At 46.7% G+C, this 16,541-nt stretch overlaps 1 protein-coding gene across 6 annotated transcripts in view; it reads right to left on the bottom strand.

The window, feature by feature from the left end:
* The window catches only part of ATP2B1 (ATPase plasma membrane Ca2+ transporting 1), a 65,996-nt gene extending 57,901 nt beyond the window's left edge, over window positions 1-8,095 (bottom strand). Inside the window, exon 1 of one of the 6 annotated variants that reach the window (XM_056339795.1) lies at window positions 7,966-8,095. The gene's annotated coding sequence lies outside the window, so the exon portion shown is untranslated. The other 5 variants (XM_056339794.1, XM_056339796.1, XM_056339801.1 and 2 more) reach the window with 5 other exon arrangements.
* Window positions 8,096-16,541: the final 8,446 nt, after the last annotated feature.

The following is a 16,541-nucleotide window of genomic DNA, read 5'->3' as shown; positions in this document are numbered from 1 at the left end:
AACAAACCCCTAGATCTGCACTCACTACAGCCAGATCTACCCGTTACCTAAACACACGTCTGAAATTACTTCGTGAAGACGTTAAGACATTTCACATTGCAGAATGTAAAAGAAAGTTGTTGTCACTGTCAACTACACAGATTTCAGAGCCAAAGTACCTGAACACAAACAGAATTGAGTTGTTAATAAACAGAATTTGTACTAGCAGTGGTAGAGCACCTTCCCTACCCTCCTCAGCTGTCAGTCTCAACTATGTATGTTTGAAAGTCACTTGGCACAGATCCTGCCAGCCAGTTTAAAATCATTTCAAGTTTCATACAACCTCACCAGAGCGAGACTGCTACATGTTGCTCTAATTATGTATTGATTTGCATTGTATTCCATAGGTTTCATGAAGTTGTGTACTAGCTTCATTCAAGTGAAGAAAAACTGGCAGACTCAAGCAACACAAGGAAATTTAAAGTGCAGTATCAACAGTGATAGCAGTAGCACCTAGAAGGAAATGAAAAAACTCCTGCTCAATATGCACATAAGATCCTGCTTTAGTGTCTACTATATCCAAATAGGCAAAAGAGGTTAAAAAATAGCACCCTTTCTCAGCTTAAAGGCTAACCATACCTGTCATTTTCTACCCATTTCTTGTTACTACCTCCTCAATCTAAGCAAAAACCTCAGAAAGCAAGTCTGGATGCACAATGTGATCACAAAATTCCTCCACTACAGTATCAGAAACAACGTAGGCATATAGCTAATGTGTTAAAATATTTTTAATATTTTACTTAGTACAAAGATCTTTATGCATAGATGCAAATACTATTTTCTGGAAAGCTATTAGTTGAAGGCTGGCACTCAAACTACTCTCTGACTTACTGTCAGAACAATAATTTCAAGTTCTTCATCATGAAAAGGTTAATACTCTCCAGGGAATGGTTTCACGTGATGACCACACATTCCCACACCACCTATCTGAAGACTTGTGCCGCCTTCCTTATGCGAGCCTTGCCTCTTGACTTGGAGAGCTTGGAGTCTGTGCACCAGGATTGTGTAATACAATCTACTGGTGCAGCGAGTAAATGCAAAGGAGCAGAGATGGCACAAAAGAGGAGGGAGTTACTGAGCAGTCCAGGACAGGGTGGAAATTAAAGTAGCTGCCAGGCCACCTCAGCCACGCCATAAAACTTCCCGCTCATGATGACAAGCCAAATACGTGAGTACAAATGAAGCTGTCTCACTGTCCTCTCAGTCTCTTGGATTATGCGTATCAACACAGCAGCTTCAGAAAGCCACGATAAAAGTGTGCGATAACTTCAGAATATTAAAAAAGCAATCAACCATCTTCTATTAACAGAAGGGACTAGCAAGTCTTTTGATCAGGACTTAAAAGACTCCCAGCTCTTGAAATACCTACCAAACGAAACCAAATGTTTTCCAAGCTTTTGGAGAGTCATGGTGCCCATCCTCAGAACTTTCTATAATATTACATAAAGTATTCCTAAAGTAAGTTTGCAGTAGCAAGAAGACTTCTTTACTGCTAGTGGCTAAGCTCCTTATTTTAACAAGGGGCACAGTACTATGGCTATTTCTTTCTGTGGTAGAAAAACTCCACCAAACACAGCTAATGTCTATTCTTCTTCCTGTCCACCTATGGAACTATCAGTTGTTCTTGATTTATTTTAAATCCAGGTATATATTCTGATCTGATTTGCAGATGAAGTTTATTCTGCCATACCGCACTTTTTTTTTTTTACTTTTTTTTTGTTAAAAAATATGTTATCACATAAGACCCACGAAGTCTTGATTTCATTACAAACACAGTAGTTCAGGAAGCCAAAGTACACACAAGCAATACATCGTGGTATTTGCATAGACACAGAAGCAATCCTGAAAGAGCCATGTGGACAAGCTGCCAGTCACTTGCTGAAAAACAAGTGCAGAAAGGTTGTGTGATTCCTATGTAAGGGCACATCTGTAACGCTCCAGCAAAAAGAGCACATGGATTTTCTTCCACTGGTGCATGTGATTTAAGGTCATTTCAAATTCAAAATCTAAAAATTAATACTGAAGTTTGTGTTTCAATGATACATAAGACAAGCAGAAAAAAAGCACACCCTTGACCCTTGGGCTGCATCCCAGGAAGTCAGACAGTTGCTTAAAGCAAGAGCAGCTGAATCATCTTTTTTGCCTTGAGATGGGGTTTGTCGCCATTGACTATGCAGAGCATGGTACATCCCAGGCCTCCTCTTCATAGACCAGACACTGTACACCAAGTGGTCAGAACCCAATAGTGTTGTATTCCTTGCTGCCACCTTATCTTTCTGCGAATATAAGGGCACAAGTAAGGGTAGCAGATTACAAGTGATAGGCTCTGCAGAAGTGTGCTTTAAGAACACGGTGTTTCCTGTGCTCACTGGGAATTAAGGAAGCATCCAGCTCGTAAGCAATATTAAAAAAAACTGAGACATGCAGACCACCAAAGTTCACTGTAAGTAGGAGGCCATGCAGGAACTTACCTAACTCTCTCCTCCAAAGCAGCATCAGAAAATAGCCAGCAATAAACCAACACTGCCCAGACTGCTGAGACTGGTCACATTTTAAGTAGTTAAACCTGACAGATGTAGTGGCCAGCACCAATGCTTGTCAACTCTGTCATCCTCAAAATGCACCCATGCACTCCTCAACTGCACAGCACAGTTGCAAACAGCAGTAAGGGGAGGGAGAGTATACCCTCCCCCTCAGTCCATTCCCCTTCAAAGGCAAGGCAGATATTACTTCTGTGTCTTGTAATAGCATGCTACATCTTATCTCTTACAGGACAAAAATAATTTGGACTTATTTTCAGAGCTATTTCTGGCTTTAAAAAAACAAAACAAACAATAAAACACCTCCTACATTTTCTTTACATTTCTTCTCCCATCAGACCTTTGAAATACCAACTGAGAAAGCCTCGTGCCTACTTTGCTGTTCACCAAAATTAAACTTATAACACCTCCTGCTGTCATCTGTCAGAATAAGATTTATAACTGGCAGCAGAAATCACTTTCATAATGTTTACTGGAATATGAATACCCTGAATAGGCAGATCCCTCAAATTTACTGTTCATATCAAGTGAAGCCTGTCATGAAAACTAGAAACTGATATTCAAAAGCCTGATAATTTAGAAATAAAAGAAACTGGACGATACCATATACTTGCATTGAAATTACATTTGGTGCGAGAAGGTGCAACTGTTCCAAGATGGGTTAGTCTAATATTTTGCCCGGTACATGTTACTTCCCAGAAATCCTCCTTCCATACTGCTTATCATTGGCTTTGCTTCCATGTTCTGTATGCAGCTGCCCTGTTTCAGAGATATTGAGCACATTTTCACTTTTTACATGCAGATACAAACATTTGGGTAGCTTCACGAACAAAAAAATCCTTCCTTGTTTTTTATCACTCTGCTGTGCGATTAGTGAATGTGGTCTTTTCAACTATTTGAAGCCAAAGCTAGGGGAAAACTAACATTAGTGAGTTATTTAAAAGTGAAGAAATCCAAATATAAAGACAAGCCATTTTGAATTAGATTAGTAATTCTTAATGCTTGTAAGGAATACCCATCCTCTACATAAGTCATCACAGGTTCACTTTTCTTTTTCAAACAGGCAACAGTATCACCTCATGTCCACTACCCTCCTTGTTCTTCAATCAGTTAAATTTGTAAGGAGGAATAAAAATTATGCTTTCAAGTGAAAACTCAACAGGTTTAAATAAATAAACCTACTTAAGACTGTTGCACACACTATAGCAAGCCAGGCTAATCTTAGCTTTTTAGACAAAACACTGTAACACCTAGATTTTATCTGATTTTTAATTAAAATACTCTACAGAGAAAGATCATTATCTCCTGAACAGCAGCTTTAAACAAGTTGTTTTATTATTATTATTCATTTTAAGACAAGTTGAGAATACTGAAGAGTACAAATTTTAAAATATTTTTGCAAAGTTATTGATCCTTTTGGAGGAAAGTAAGCATGCATTTCTGTAACAAAATCTGCCACAGATTCAAGTAGTCTTCCTTATTTCTCAAAAGATACTTACATTTAAATGCCCCGGGCTAATCATGGCTGTTCATTATTCTGCATTAGATTAAATTGCCCTGACTGAAACCCCACCTCAACTCTGGGCAAAATGTGTGTCCTTGTTGCACTAGTGTTAATTTTCCCTTTAAAAAAAGGAAGAAAACATATATTAAAATAAACAGTTCAAACACTGAAAGACATCACTGAGGTCACATTTCAGTGGTAAAGAATGCTCAGTGCCATTAATATTTAGTCTACCTTAATGGAAGAAATTTGAGTTAGAAGATACTTTAGGTTATCTTGTCCACCCTTATGTCAAGGGAGACTTGCTTGCTATGGCATGTTATTGATTGCTTTGCCAGGTCCATTTTGAACTTGTTGGTTAACACTGAGTTCCTAGCTCTAAAATCTTAAATGTCTTAAATGTTGGCAAAGTTAATTCTTCCAAAGGATCAGTTTCTGAGATGGCTTCAGCAGATTCAACTTGTTTCTTCCTTCTTAGTATCTTCACCTTATGACTGTCTCCAGTTTATCATATTCTTCTTTTCCAAATAGATCCAAACAGTAAAAAAAGCCAAAACGTAATTACTTCATGACTGAGCTGCAAGACATTTACAAGCCTCTCAGCTTCCTGTTAAGCTTCCACAACATGGTTTAGTGGTTCTCGATTTTAACAGCTGACTGTTCTCTATATTGTGGGCCATGAAAGAATCACTTTCTAAATGAGATTCTAACGTCAGACTGCAGAGCATTTTAATTGGTAGGATCACCCACCAATTACTAACTGATTATATATTACCCGAATGAGGATTTGCTTATACCATTACCTATATGTAACGTAACTTTGTAAGAAACCCATACACAGTTTACCCAATGCTAATGTGACACTAGTCTCTTTTCTGCTTCAAGTTGCCAAACACAATTCCCTTTAAAATTAGGTTTTATCACTAGATTTTGGTTCCCCACATGGTGAACAGCGTTTTCCTTTGGATGAATTGAAGTAATAATGTTGCAATCAGCACCAAGATAACAACATTGATCAGGAGAACCTGCAAGTGTCTGTGCACAACACAGGATCCCTGTTTTCTTCAGATAACCCACCCAGGTTGGGTTACCATAACAAACAGGAAAAGCAGCAATACACTAGACCACCCAATGTTGTTTGATGCTATTACAGACGACAATTTCACATTGAAGTGTACGAGGTTTTTTTCCCCTCACTGAATTCAGTGACCACTTTTTCCACTGACACCGAGAGAGTTTCCATTCATTATGCCATAAGTACTAAAGTCCTAGTACATTGGAAGCTATTCCTGCCAAAAGAGCCAATAGTTTAAAGATACGCAAGTTTACTTCTGTTGGAATTCACGATTTGTGGTGTTTGGAACAAATTCTTGAAAAGCTCCAAACGGGGGTGAAAGGGGGCGGGGGGGGGGGGGGGGGGGGAGGCACTGGAAATAGCTACAGCTACCACCTTCTGAACACACACTGCCTGATGAACCAAGGAGTTGGCAACTTATCTAGCCACAGTCTTTCTGAGCACTTAAAAACACTATTTCAACTCAAATTCATTAGGAGCCACCAGTGTTTTAAAGATGCAACAACTCTTCAACAGGTGGTGGCTCTCCAAAGGCACACTACTCCCTTCTCCCCCCTCCACATCAGGTTTGTCAGTCGCCAATGATGCAATACATGTTTCACAGACATTCAGCTTGGGACTTCACTTCCAAAAAAGAGACACGTTAAGGGACACGATCTGAATATTCACCTGGCTTGTCACCCCCCAAACACTGTTAAGCCAGATACCATCGCAAACACGTTCTCAGAATGGCGGTTTGAGACAAGGCACAAGGAATTATCACCAGTTCCTTTCGAACAGACCTTGAGAAGAAAGCCTCAGCACCTGAAGCTGCAAATTTAAGAAAACTGTAGGTAATAGATCCTTAAGTATTTCTGTAATGGAGATTGTAAAACCCCAAGAGGCCCCGAAATTTTGTTACTGTGCATCTTTCCTCCCCTGCCCCGCCATGCAGTTTAAAAAGTGAAACGTAAAAAAAACATTTCGATATTATTAAGAATTTATGTCGAGCGTGAAACACGCACAGCGCTGCACACTCCCGTTACGTGCAAATCGGTTGCCAGACCTGAGACAGACTCGTCCACAGCTACCGATGTCCAAACGCCTCTGGGGGCTCAGCCGACACCCCCAGCGCCCCGCAGCCTCCACTCGCACGGCTGCACCCCGCGCTCAAAGAAACGCTCCCGAAGGCGAGGCGGCCACCTCCACCCGGCAGCCGTCCGTGAGACCTCTCCTGCCGAGAGCCCGAACCCGTCCGACCTCAGCCTTGTCCGACAGCCGGCGGGGCTCGGCGGTGCGGCCACCCGCCCTCCCGCTCCGCTCCACCGTGAGCGACTAGCGCTCCCTCCCGCGCCGGGCAGCGGCCAGCCATCTCTCGCCGGAGGCTCCGGCCCGCTCCCGGACTCACGTGGTGCTACATCCAAAGGTTACACGCACCGCCGGGACGAGGATGACACCGCCGTCAGAGGCGCTCCCCGCCGCGGAGCGGCCCCGCGCTCACCCGCGGCGCGACGCCCGCCAGAGCTTCGCCCCCTCGGCTCCCGAAGGGGCGCCGCATCCCCCCCCCCGCCCGCGCCGGTCGATGAGCAGCCGGGCCGGGCATCGACAAATCAAAGCAGCCCGCCCGCCCCGACGGAGAGCGGCGTACGACCCAGCTGCGGCCAAAAACACCGCCCCGGGGGCGCGGCGGGCGGGCGGGCGAGCGAGGGAAGGAGGAGGCGGCGGGGGCGGCTGCGGGACTGCCGGCCCCCGCGGGGCGGCGGAGAGGCGCCCAGGATGTCGGTGTCGTGCAGCCGCAGCGGGCTAATCCCGGCTACTTAACCCGGCGGGCGGGCAGGCGGCGGCTGAGCACCACCTTAATCCGCGGCGTGTGCGCGCCCGCCCGCCCGGCGGGGGCTGCGGCGTGCCGGCCCTGCCCGGCCGCGGGGTCCGCGGCGGTGTGGAGGCGCCGTGCCGGGCGGCTGCGCTCCCGCGGAGGCTCAGCCCCGCATCCGCTGCCCTCAAGGTCACGCCGCGCCCCGGCTGCACGGCGGCGGGGCCAGGTGCGCGCTTCGGTTACCTGCGGGGAAAAAGCGGCGAAAGCCTGGGAGCGCGGCACCCAGGACCACCGGCGGCCCCGCTGCCGCCGCCACCCCCGCCGTGCCGCACGCCGCCTCCCCGGGCGAGCCCACCCCGGCCCGCAGCGGGAGCGGAGCAACGCTGCACCTGCCGCCGCGCGGCTGCCCGCCCCGGCCAGCCGGGAGGACAGCCGCCCGGAGCCGCCGCACTTACCTCGGCGCCGCGGGGCCGACCCCGCCACCAGCCAGCCGCCAGCCGGGGGCCGGGACGAGGCGCCCGTGAACCTGCCGCCGCCCGCTCGCCGAGCGCACAAGGTCCCCGCGCTCCCCGCCCTGCCCACGGCCGGCCGGCCCCACCGCCCCCGCCCTGCGGCCGCGGGAGGAGGGCGGGAGAGGGGGCGGGGGGGAAGCGGCGACCGAATTGGGGAGGGAAGGCGAGAGGGAGGGGGCACCGGCGCGGGGAGAGCCGGGGGAGGAGGAGGAGGAGGAGGAGAAGGAAGGGGGGGGCGCGGACCGCCCGCCCCGCCCCCGTCGCCTCACCGGCAGGAACCAGCGATTCGCCCTCCCGGCGGCCGCTCCCGCCGCCGCCGCTCCCCAGGGCCCGCCCGCCTCCTTTCCCCCACACGCACCGGGCAGCGCCGAGCGCTCCGCCGAGCCCCAGCACCGCAGAGCAGCCGCTACGGGAGCCGGGCGCCACCGGGCAGGGCGGGGCGGGGCGCAGCGGTCCGCCCGCCTCCCTCCTCCGCCCGCCCGCCCGCCGCGGTCACTCACTTGTCCGCTCCCGCCGCCCCCTCCCCTCCCAGCGCCGCAGCCGCCGGTCCCCGCCGCCCCCCTCGCCGCCTGCGGAGCGCCGGCCACGTGACGGGGCCCCTCGCGCGGCCGGGGAAGGGGGGTCCCGACGTGCTGCGTCTTCAATGGGGGAGGCGGAGGAGGGGCGCCGATAGGCACGGCGCCTGCGGGGGCGGGGCCCCGCACCTCTCCCCGCCCCCCGCTCCCGCCACTGGCGGGCGGGAGGCTGACGCGCTTCTTTCCATGACGTCGGCGGGCGGGGCCGCGGCGTTTGATGGAGCCCGGCGGGCTTCGGGGGTCGGTGACTTTGCCACGAGCGGCTCCCGCGGGGCGGGGCGGGGGCGGGCCGCGGCGGCGTGTCCTCCCCGCCCGTGGGTCGCGGGCCGCCGCCAGCGGGGCTGGGAACTGCCTCGGGAGGGCGGGGATCCCCCGGCGGCGGGAGAGGCCGTGGTTCCGCCAGGGAGGGCGGGCCGGGCGGCAGCCGGGCCGCGGGGCCGAGGTGCGGCGGTTGCCCCGGTGGGCGGGGGCCAGGGCCGGGGCCGTCCCGGGGGCGGTGGCGCCGCCGTGAGGGGAGGCGTGACCGCGCGGGGCCGCCCTAACGGTCCGGCGGCGCGCCCGGGGCGCGGTCCTCCCCTGCCCCAGGGGGCGCGGGGCCGCCGCGCAATGCCGTGCCGTGCCGGCCGGGGCCCGAGGCGGCGTCGCTTCACGGCCTCCCCCTGCCTGAGGGCAGCTGGGCGCTGCTGAGCGCCGGGCCGGGGCCTGAGGGGGCCGCGAGGGCCTCACCGGCGGCTTCGCGGCTCCTCAGCGGCGGGCACGGGGAGCCCGGCGGAGCCCGGGTGAGGCTCAGCTGCGGCCGCAGGGGTGAGCTGGGCGCCTGGAGCGCGCCGCGCCGGGAGCTGCCCAGTCCCCGGTTGCGCGGCGCCGCTGAGGTCCGAGCGGCGGGAGCTAGCTTGTCGCTCGCTGCCGGCGACGGGGACCGGGGGACACCGGGTCCAGCTTCCCATCGGGCGTGTCCGCCGCTCCCGCAGGAGGAGGAGGAAGGGGTGGGGGCCGCAGGTGTTCAGCACCTCCCTTTCTCCAGCCGAGGGCTCCTTGATCGGTGAAGGAAAAATAAACGGGGTTAGAAACGTTTGAGCCCTGAAGCGTTGTCCGGGCTGACGCTGTGAGTGAATAACAGGGTTGGGAATTAAATTGGAAATCGGAGACCCTGATTTGAGTTCTCCTCTCCCACCCAATGCAGTAGATCTTCCGCGTCCCCGCCGCAATGAAAAATCCCCATCCATAACCCATACGTAATTCTACAACCCCTTTGTGTGTTTTTTCGAGCCTTGTTTTGACATCCTACCCGCCCTTCTGTTAGGCATCTCACTGGAATGACTGGCCAGCAGTGGCACAGGCTGTCAGGTTCATTGGGTCTGCCATTAATACCCGGCTTCTCCTTTGTTACCGTTCAAATCCCACTGTTGCCAGAGCCAACGCTGCAAGAGAAATGAAACGGAGAAGCTCACTTATCACTACTGTTGCAGACCGAGATGGTGCAGAGCCTAGAGGGTTAAAGCAACAGGATGAAGTCAGCACAAAACATCCCACAAGAACTGGCAAATAAATAAATCATCCTAACTACGTTATTATCATGGCTTGCCTGAGCTTCATTGTCTCTTTCTTTCTTACCTGAATGGCTGTTACATTTTTCTCCTTGTTCAAGAGAGGCAATCAAAAGAGACTGTGAGCAGTAAATGGCTCCTGCCCATTTTGGATGTTGCTAAAAATACTACCTTACCTCTCCATATCTAGAGGTCAATTGGAAAATCAAAATACTGAGGTAAGCAATCCTGCAGACTGTTCAGCTGAGGAGGTTTCTCACATTTATTCCCAGAAGGAGAATATAAAACTATCTGAATGCATATAAAATTCTCTTACATTCGGTTCTGCAGTTCAGCACCCTCTGCACTGATCACTGTAGCTGAGCAAGGCTTCCCCAGGCACTTGGAAATTGCATTTCTCGATACAGCTTTATAAGATTGGCAGATGTGTTCTGCACTGTTCTGTCATATCTCCTAGCTCTCAGGCAGACAAAATTAGCTTTGGAACAGCTAAGAAGGAGATGATGTGTTTAACGCATTGCAGTTTGGGTACATGTCTGTACTGGCTTACTTTTGTCTTGCAGGAAAGTAGGTAGGCTGTGCTTCAGTTCTTTGTCTATGAAATGGCAATAATATCCTATTTTCTTCACAGGAAGGAAGCAAAGGTGGGAGGGGTATGTAACGTTAATTTTTTGCTGCACTGTTATGGCAGATTTCTCTAAGTGGATACATTTTTCAAGGCACAAAATAGTTATTATTTAATGTTCCTCTTGCACTGATATATGAAGATAGCATAAAAACACGCAACACATTGACTGAGAGTAAGAGGGAATTTCTTCTAGGTCTACAGAGCCCTCTCCCTGAGGATTTCAAATTGTTTTCCAAATTAATCCTTGAGCTACAACACTCTTCATAATTTTTGTGAGAAAATAGGTACTCCTCCTATTTCTAAAGGTTAGGACATGTAATTGACTAACAGAAAGCATTCCATGTAATGTAGGTCACCAATTTTATAAAGCAAGTAAAACCAAGATGCACAAAGGAATATTTCTGGAGATCTTTCATTTAAATTTTGAGGAAACATTACCATTTCTGGAAGATTCAGCGTCATTTGCAGACAATTTGGAAAGGCCAGACTTGACAAATGAGTGACAATAGCTCAACTCATCCCATGACCGACTCTAACAACAGAAGCATCACACATTTTAACAGTTGCAGAAAATGTATCACAGAGAATTTAAGTGGGTTGCCTGATTTTGATCTACTTACTATGAGACATTTACCGTAAAGAGTATGAACTGGAGTATTTTGATCATGACAATATTCGGTCAAAAATTAATAAGGTGGCCAAGGTCTGAGTGGACCACCTCACTGTCCAGTGTCAACTAGGGGTCTTTTGGCAAAATTGCATGATGGGCTTGACCTGAGAAGAGAAAATAGAAAACAGACTTTTTGTAGTTTTGTGCATATATCTTAACTTTATTTAATTTTGAAACTTATTTTTTTACTATCCTGCTAGTACTGATCCTGTTCACACTCAGACAGTGAATTAAATTTGATGAAACTGAAGAGCATGGAGAAAGCGTGAGAAGTTGGGAGAATATTTGTGTTCTGAGTGCGGACAGATGAGTGTCCAAAGCTTCCATGGGGTTTGCAGAGCCAAACATTTTCCATACCAACTACATTTCTTCCCAGTCGGCTTTCTCAGGCCAGTACTACTGCTTGACCACTCTCCGCAGACCACCTTGGAAAAGATTGCTGTTCTCTGTGCTCCAGGCTGGGTCCCTGCCCCTGTTGCCGAAGGGCCATGGAGGCTGCATCTTGTGATGGTTCCAGTACCCTGCATCCTAACAGATCAGTCTGTTGCCTAAAAGACCAGACATCCATCTAAATAAGCAAACAAATGACCTTTAGCTCATCTTGTAGGTGTCACAATGACCGAATTGCTCCATCATCCACCCCTGCAGCCAAGCAATGACCTCGTGAAACAAAACAATATAATGCAATTCATCCTGAAATCGTCTACCCCTCCCTTAGGAAAGAGGCCTATCTATAAACATTTGCATTTTTATCAGCTCCAAATTCTTCCTCTTGACTGTTCAGGAGCTCTGGATTAGTGCATAATGTGTTTCCTGTTGTGAATGGGTATGATAATTTAAAGTAGTTAAAATATTTTTTGCTCTATTTAATTTTCCTCACAACATTTTTTGTTTCATTTTTTTCTTTTAGTTTCTTGTTCTTTTACTGCAATACTGCAGGATCAAGAGGGTGAAAGTTAAAAAAGAAATAAAGGAATGTGAGAGGCAAGAGTTATTGCAAATCACTTTTTCATATGCACTGTATTTGAAATGTATCAGAAAAAATACACTGGACTTCATATGTTAACTGTTTCTTCTTTACATGTTCCTTTCAGGTGCCACCACAGCACCACAGCGTTACAGCCTCAAACCAGATGAAAGAGTAGAAAAATGTTTCGTGAACAAAGGCATGACGTCTACATGCAGAGAAAAAAAAAAAAAAGCATAAAATCCTAGAACTGATGGAGAATCTGGCCAGTTAAAGGACTTTGATCAAACATGAGAAAGGAGGAGAAAAAAAAAAAGAGAGCAGGGTAGGAGAACCGTAGTTTACACTGCTATAAAAAGCAGGAAAAAAACGTTTGGGAAGCATTTTATGATAAAACATAAAAAAAAAAAAATAAAACCAAGTATTGATGGGATGAGACAGTATGACCGTGGCTGCCTCTTAGAAAGTGAGAAATGACTAGTGAATGGATTTGTGCTATTACTCTGCAAGTACCGTACTAGCAGAGCTCAAAAACAGCCAGCAACCAGCTACCTGCACTGCAGTGGCTTTTCCTACATAGCACTTCCCCAGTTTGGAGCCGATACTTTCTCCCCCATGGCCAGACCATTGCTGCTTCATTGTTGTGTTCCTAAAGGACAGCCAGTCTCAGGCAAGGCTGTCCTGGAAGCAATTCAGTCCAGTTCACCATTAGGATTTGTTAAAAATTACACTGCTGTTGCTGTCTCCCTGGAACTGCTATTAGCCATCGTCTCAGCGCCTGCCCTTGGTATGGATATATATTGGTCAGGCAGCTCACCTACCACCCCAAGACTCAAAATGTGGGAGTACCCATTATGCTTACCAAGCTGCAAAAGCACTTTTGGGGGTTCATGGTACATACAATTCTGGATTGAAATAAAATGTTAGTTCATTTGATGTATGCTACTGGGGGTGCTTTTAGATGTGTTGGTTTTTAAGGTTTCTCTGCTGAACTTGTCTGATGAAGTTGTGGTCTTTGAGAGCCTCTTGTCAGCTGATGTTAGTTTGTGAAGCTTCATTGATTTCACTCTTCTTGTGAATCTGTTCCAATTCATATCTGGTTCATAAATTGTAATGCTGTGATTCTTTCCTCTGCGATCAAATGGCAAGAGTTTTGTCTATTTTTCCTCCCCTCCCCAAGATAGGAAGTAACATGCATAATGAAGCTATCTCTTTCTGAGGCTAACATCAACATCACTGACCAGGCTGAGTCACGCTCCTGATTCACAAAAATTAGTTTTAGGAAGAGTAAGTGTAGCCCCTCCTCTCTCTCATCAGTGCTGGGTAATTGTCTTGAGGAGAACAATAAACTGTCTCTTAGCAATGCTACTTTAACGTCCTTTGGATAAGAAAATAGATAAAATTCATTTAAGCCTTCCTTTCCTTCAGCAAACATTAGCATTTCTGCCCCTTGGCGATTGTTCAAGATGGTTTTGAAACATTGAAGAGTCATTAGAACTAATAGGTCCCATTCTGCATTTCCTTGAAGGAGGAGTATCAGAAAAAAATGCAGTACCTTATTCCTACTACCTTAATCAAGGATTAATAATTCAAATTATAAACGATGACCAGAACATACTTGAATAAATTATCTGTTTTCTTTGTTGATCAGATATAGCTCCAAATCATCTTGGCTGTTTTTAAGAAAAATATCCCACCGACCAAAAGTTGCATTTAAAAATATTAATAATGACCTATTTCACATGCATATTTTAAAACTCTGGGCTCAGTCTTGCAAGCCTTATTCAGGAATAATAGGTTCCAGACTACAAATAACAGATCCGAAGACTAGCAAGATTAAAATTTGGCTATCCATGAAAAGGTGTGGGTATAGAATATCTAGTATCAAAGTCTCAAAATAAATAATTTTTCATAGTAGTATAAATTATAGTTAAAGTATTATGTAAAGCCTTTATACAAGTATATATAAAATCAAGTGTGCTTAGAGTGCTTAAGCATAGATTATGGGCAGTCAAAAGAGGAAGGTCTTGACTAGGATATTGTCTCTATTTTCAGGGAATAATACAACTGTAAATATTAAGGTGAGTCGGAAAAACTTTTAAAAAGAATTTAGAATGTTGCTTGTTAGCTCATAAAATCAAGGAAAGTTAACCAAGTTCTTTTGATATCAACTGTATTTCAATAATTTACTCATAGAAAAGATCAATAGGACTTTCCTCGGCCTAAATTCCCTTTTGTCAGTTGGGTAACATGGCAGCCTTGTACTGAACCAGCAGAGTTTAAATATATCATGTTATGGGCACATCTAGTAATAGTACTGCTGTAGGTTATTTTCAGGCTACAGCATGTTATGCACCAGTAAAGGCAGTTTGGTTTAGGACAGAAGTGAATTAAAAAATAGAAAAATATTTTGTACGTGACAGCAGTCCAAACATTGATGGTTTTGTTCTCTTCAGTTCTGACTGGATTCAGTGAAAGCTGCACATGCATAAAAATTGCTAAAACTGACACCTATGTTACTAAAAATACCTTGGATTGCTAAAAGAGATTTAGAAATTAATCCCCATAAAAGGCTTTTAGATCTATTCAGTTTTAGATTTACAGTAAATCCTAAGTTTGTTAATCTTTGTGTTTCACTCAGCTTGATGTTAAAACCAGCCAGGTCCATTTCACTGTTTGGTCAGTTTTCAGTACCTTTCATGTTCAAGCTCCCAGGCCCCAGCAGTGGCTTTTGAACTGCAAGCCACACTCTGGGAACCATCGGTCCACCGAGATATCAGAAAGGTCCCACAGCTGGTCTGTGGGACTATGGTTAGGAGTAAATGTGTGACATGTCCTTGGTAGCTTATGTAATGGTCTTCAAAAATGTTAAGGGCTAATGATAGTCCACTGGTCCAAAGCATCTGAGAACCACTATCCTAATGCATTTGTGCAGGTTTTGGCTATATACATTGAAAACACACATTTACTTACTGTTCATGAATCAGTCTCTACAGGAATATTTCCTCTACAGTTTGCTGCAGAAGGACTTGTAATGGCACTGGAGTGTGGGAGGTTTAAATCAAGCTCAGCCAGTCACCTCTCCCCATTGTCCGCTCCGGACTAAAAGTAGTAGAAGGGGAGACTTTTGTTTTATCATAGGGATGATCCAAGTGTTCATACTTCTCTACTCTATGTAGGGAAAATGCAGAGATGAACAACTCAAGAACTGAATTCACATCATAATGCAGTTTCAGACAGCCAAGGAAGGCATTTGGGAACTTCTAGAGATCTTTCTTTAGGACTTGCTTAGCCCTGTGCTAAAGTGCTGAGCCACACTCTTCCACCTGCTTTGTTCCTTTGTGTAAGTCCCTTTGCCTCTTTTCCTTTTAAGTACTCTCTCCTTCACTTTTCCTTCAGTTTAGCTTCCCGCACCCCCCCCCCCCCCCCCCCCCCCCCGAGTAACACCTTTCCCACGCTTCCTGCCAACCAAACCAAACCAAACCAAACCAAACCAAACCAAACCAAACCAGACCCCAAGAACATTCTGGGGAACTAACGCATCAGATGATTAATTTGCAGTTTATGCTCTTGGTGTGTGGTATTCCTCCCCTTGCCAGTAGGATGGGATTCACTTGTCTTTATATGGGAATCTAAAAGGGACACATCTAGACCTGTACCAGTAACCCTAGGCTCCTTTTATAGTCAATGGTGAGAAGCTGCAGCCTCCAGAAGGCGATGTATGTCATTCTGAGTTTAACATTTAGGAAAATTCTGTAGTTGTCACTGTCTCTTCTTTAATTCTGGAGGTAAGCAAGGGTGAGTAGTTAAGTTTAAATGTCTAACTCTCCGAAGGTTAGCAGTGGGTATGTGAGATGAACTTCTCTTTCAGACTGCATGATATTCTGGACTCTCTTAATCTACCAGCCTTACTTTCAAGTGGCCACTGAACAGGAGAATCTATGCCAGGAAGCCAAAAGGGAAAATATGCGCCAGGAGAAGGAGGTTTTAAAGCAAGCTATTGCTAGTGATTTTTAATGAACACAGCTTTTCTAATTAGTGCAACTTTTGCTAACAAGGTTTAGTAATTAAAGTGTGGAAACTTGAATTGAGGTGAATAATCTTATGAAGTAAATGACATGATCTTAAGTAACAATGTAAGTGAAGTATGTCTGAGTCCAGTGGAGCTATATGTAAAGAAAGGGATATTGGCATGGGGAAAGCTTGCAGGACATGGCTCCTGGCTTGAATTGCAATGAGTTCGTTGGCCGTGGCCCTTATAGGCTCAGTTTAGATTAAACTCCCCTAAGATTGTACACTTTGTTGCTAGACTAGCCAGCCATGGGAAGAAAATGGCTGTGGTTCCCATACTGGATATAGTACATGGAAGGTTTGAGGTGCAGGGTGAAAATGCCAGCACTATCACAGCCTAATTTGAAAATGAGACTGAGACTTAAGCTTTGATCTTCCTAGTCACTATAGGTTTGTCTGCCTCCTACCTTTATGTGGTTCTGTTGAAGTCCGTGATGCTCTGTCAAAGTGCAGGGAAGTGTTAGCACTCAGAAAAGTGTCCAGAATCCCCCTCAAAAAATGTTTTGGTGTGTATAAATAGATAGAAAATATACATATACATAAAGAGAACATCCTTTAGAAGGACTCTGTAGTCTAAACATATGTCCAGCTGAAGCTCTAAACCAGTACTACATTTAA

This window comes from Falco biarmicus, chromosome 5 (genome assembly GCF_023638135.1).
Source record: "Falco biarmicus isolate bFalBia1 chromosome 5, bFalBia1.pri, whole genome shotgun sequence".
In the NCBI taxonomy this organism is placed as follows: Eukaryota; Metazoa; Chordata; class Aves; order Falconiformes; family Falconidae; genus Falco; species Falco biarmicus.
The sequence above is the reverse complement of the archived record's forward strand: the minus strand, read 5'-3'. Positions and strand labels throughout refer to the sequence as shown.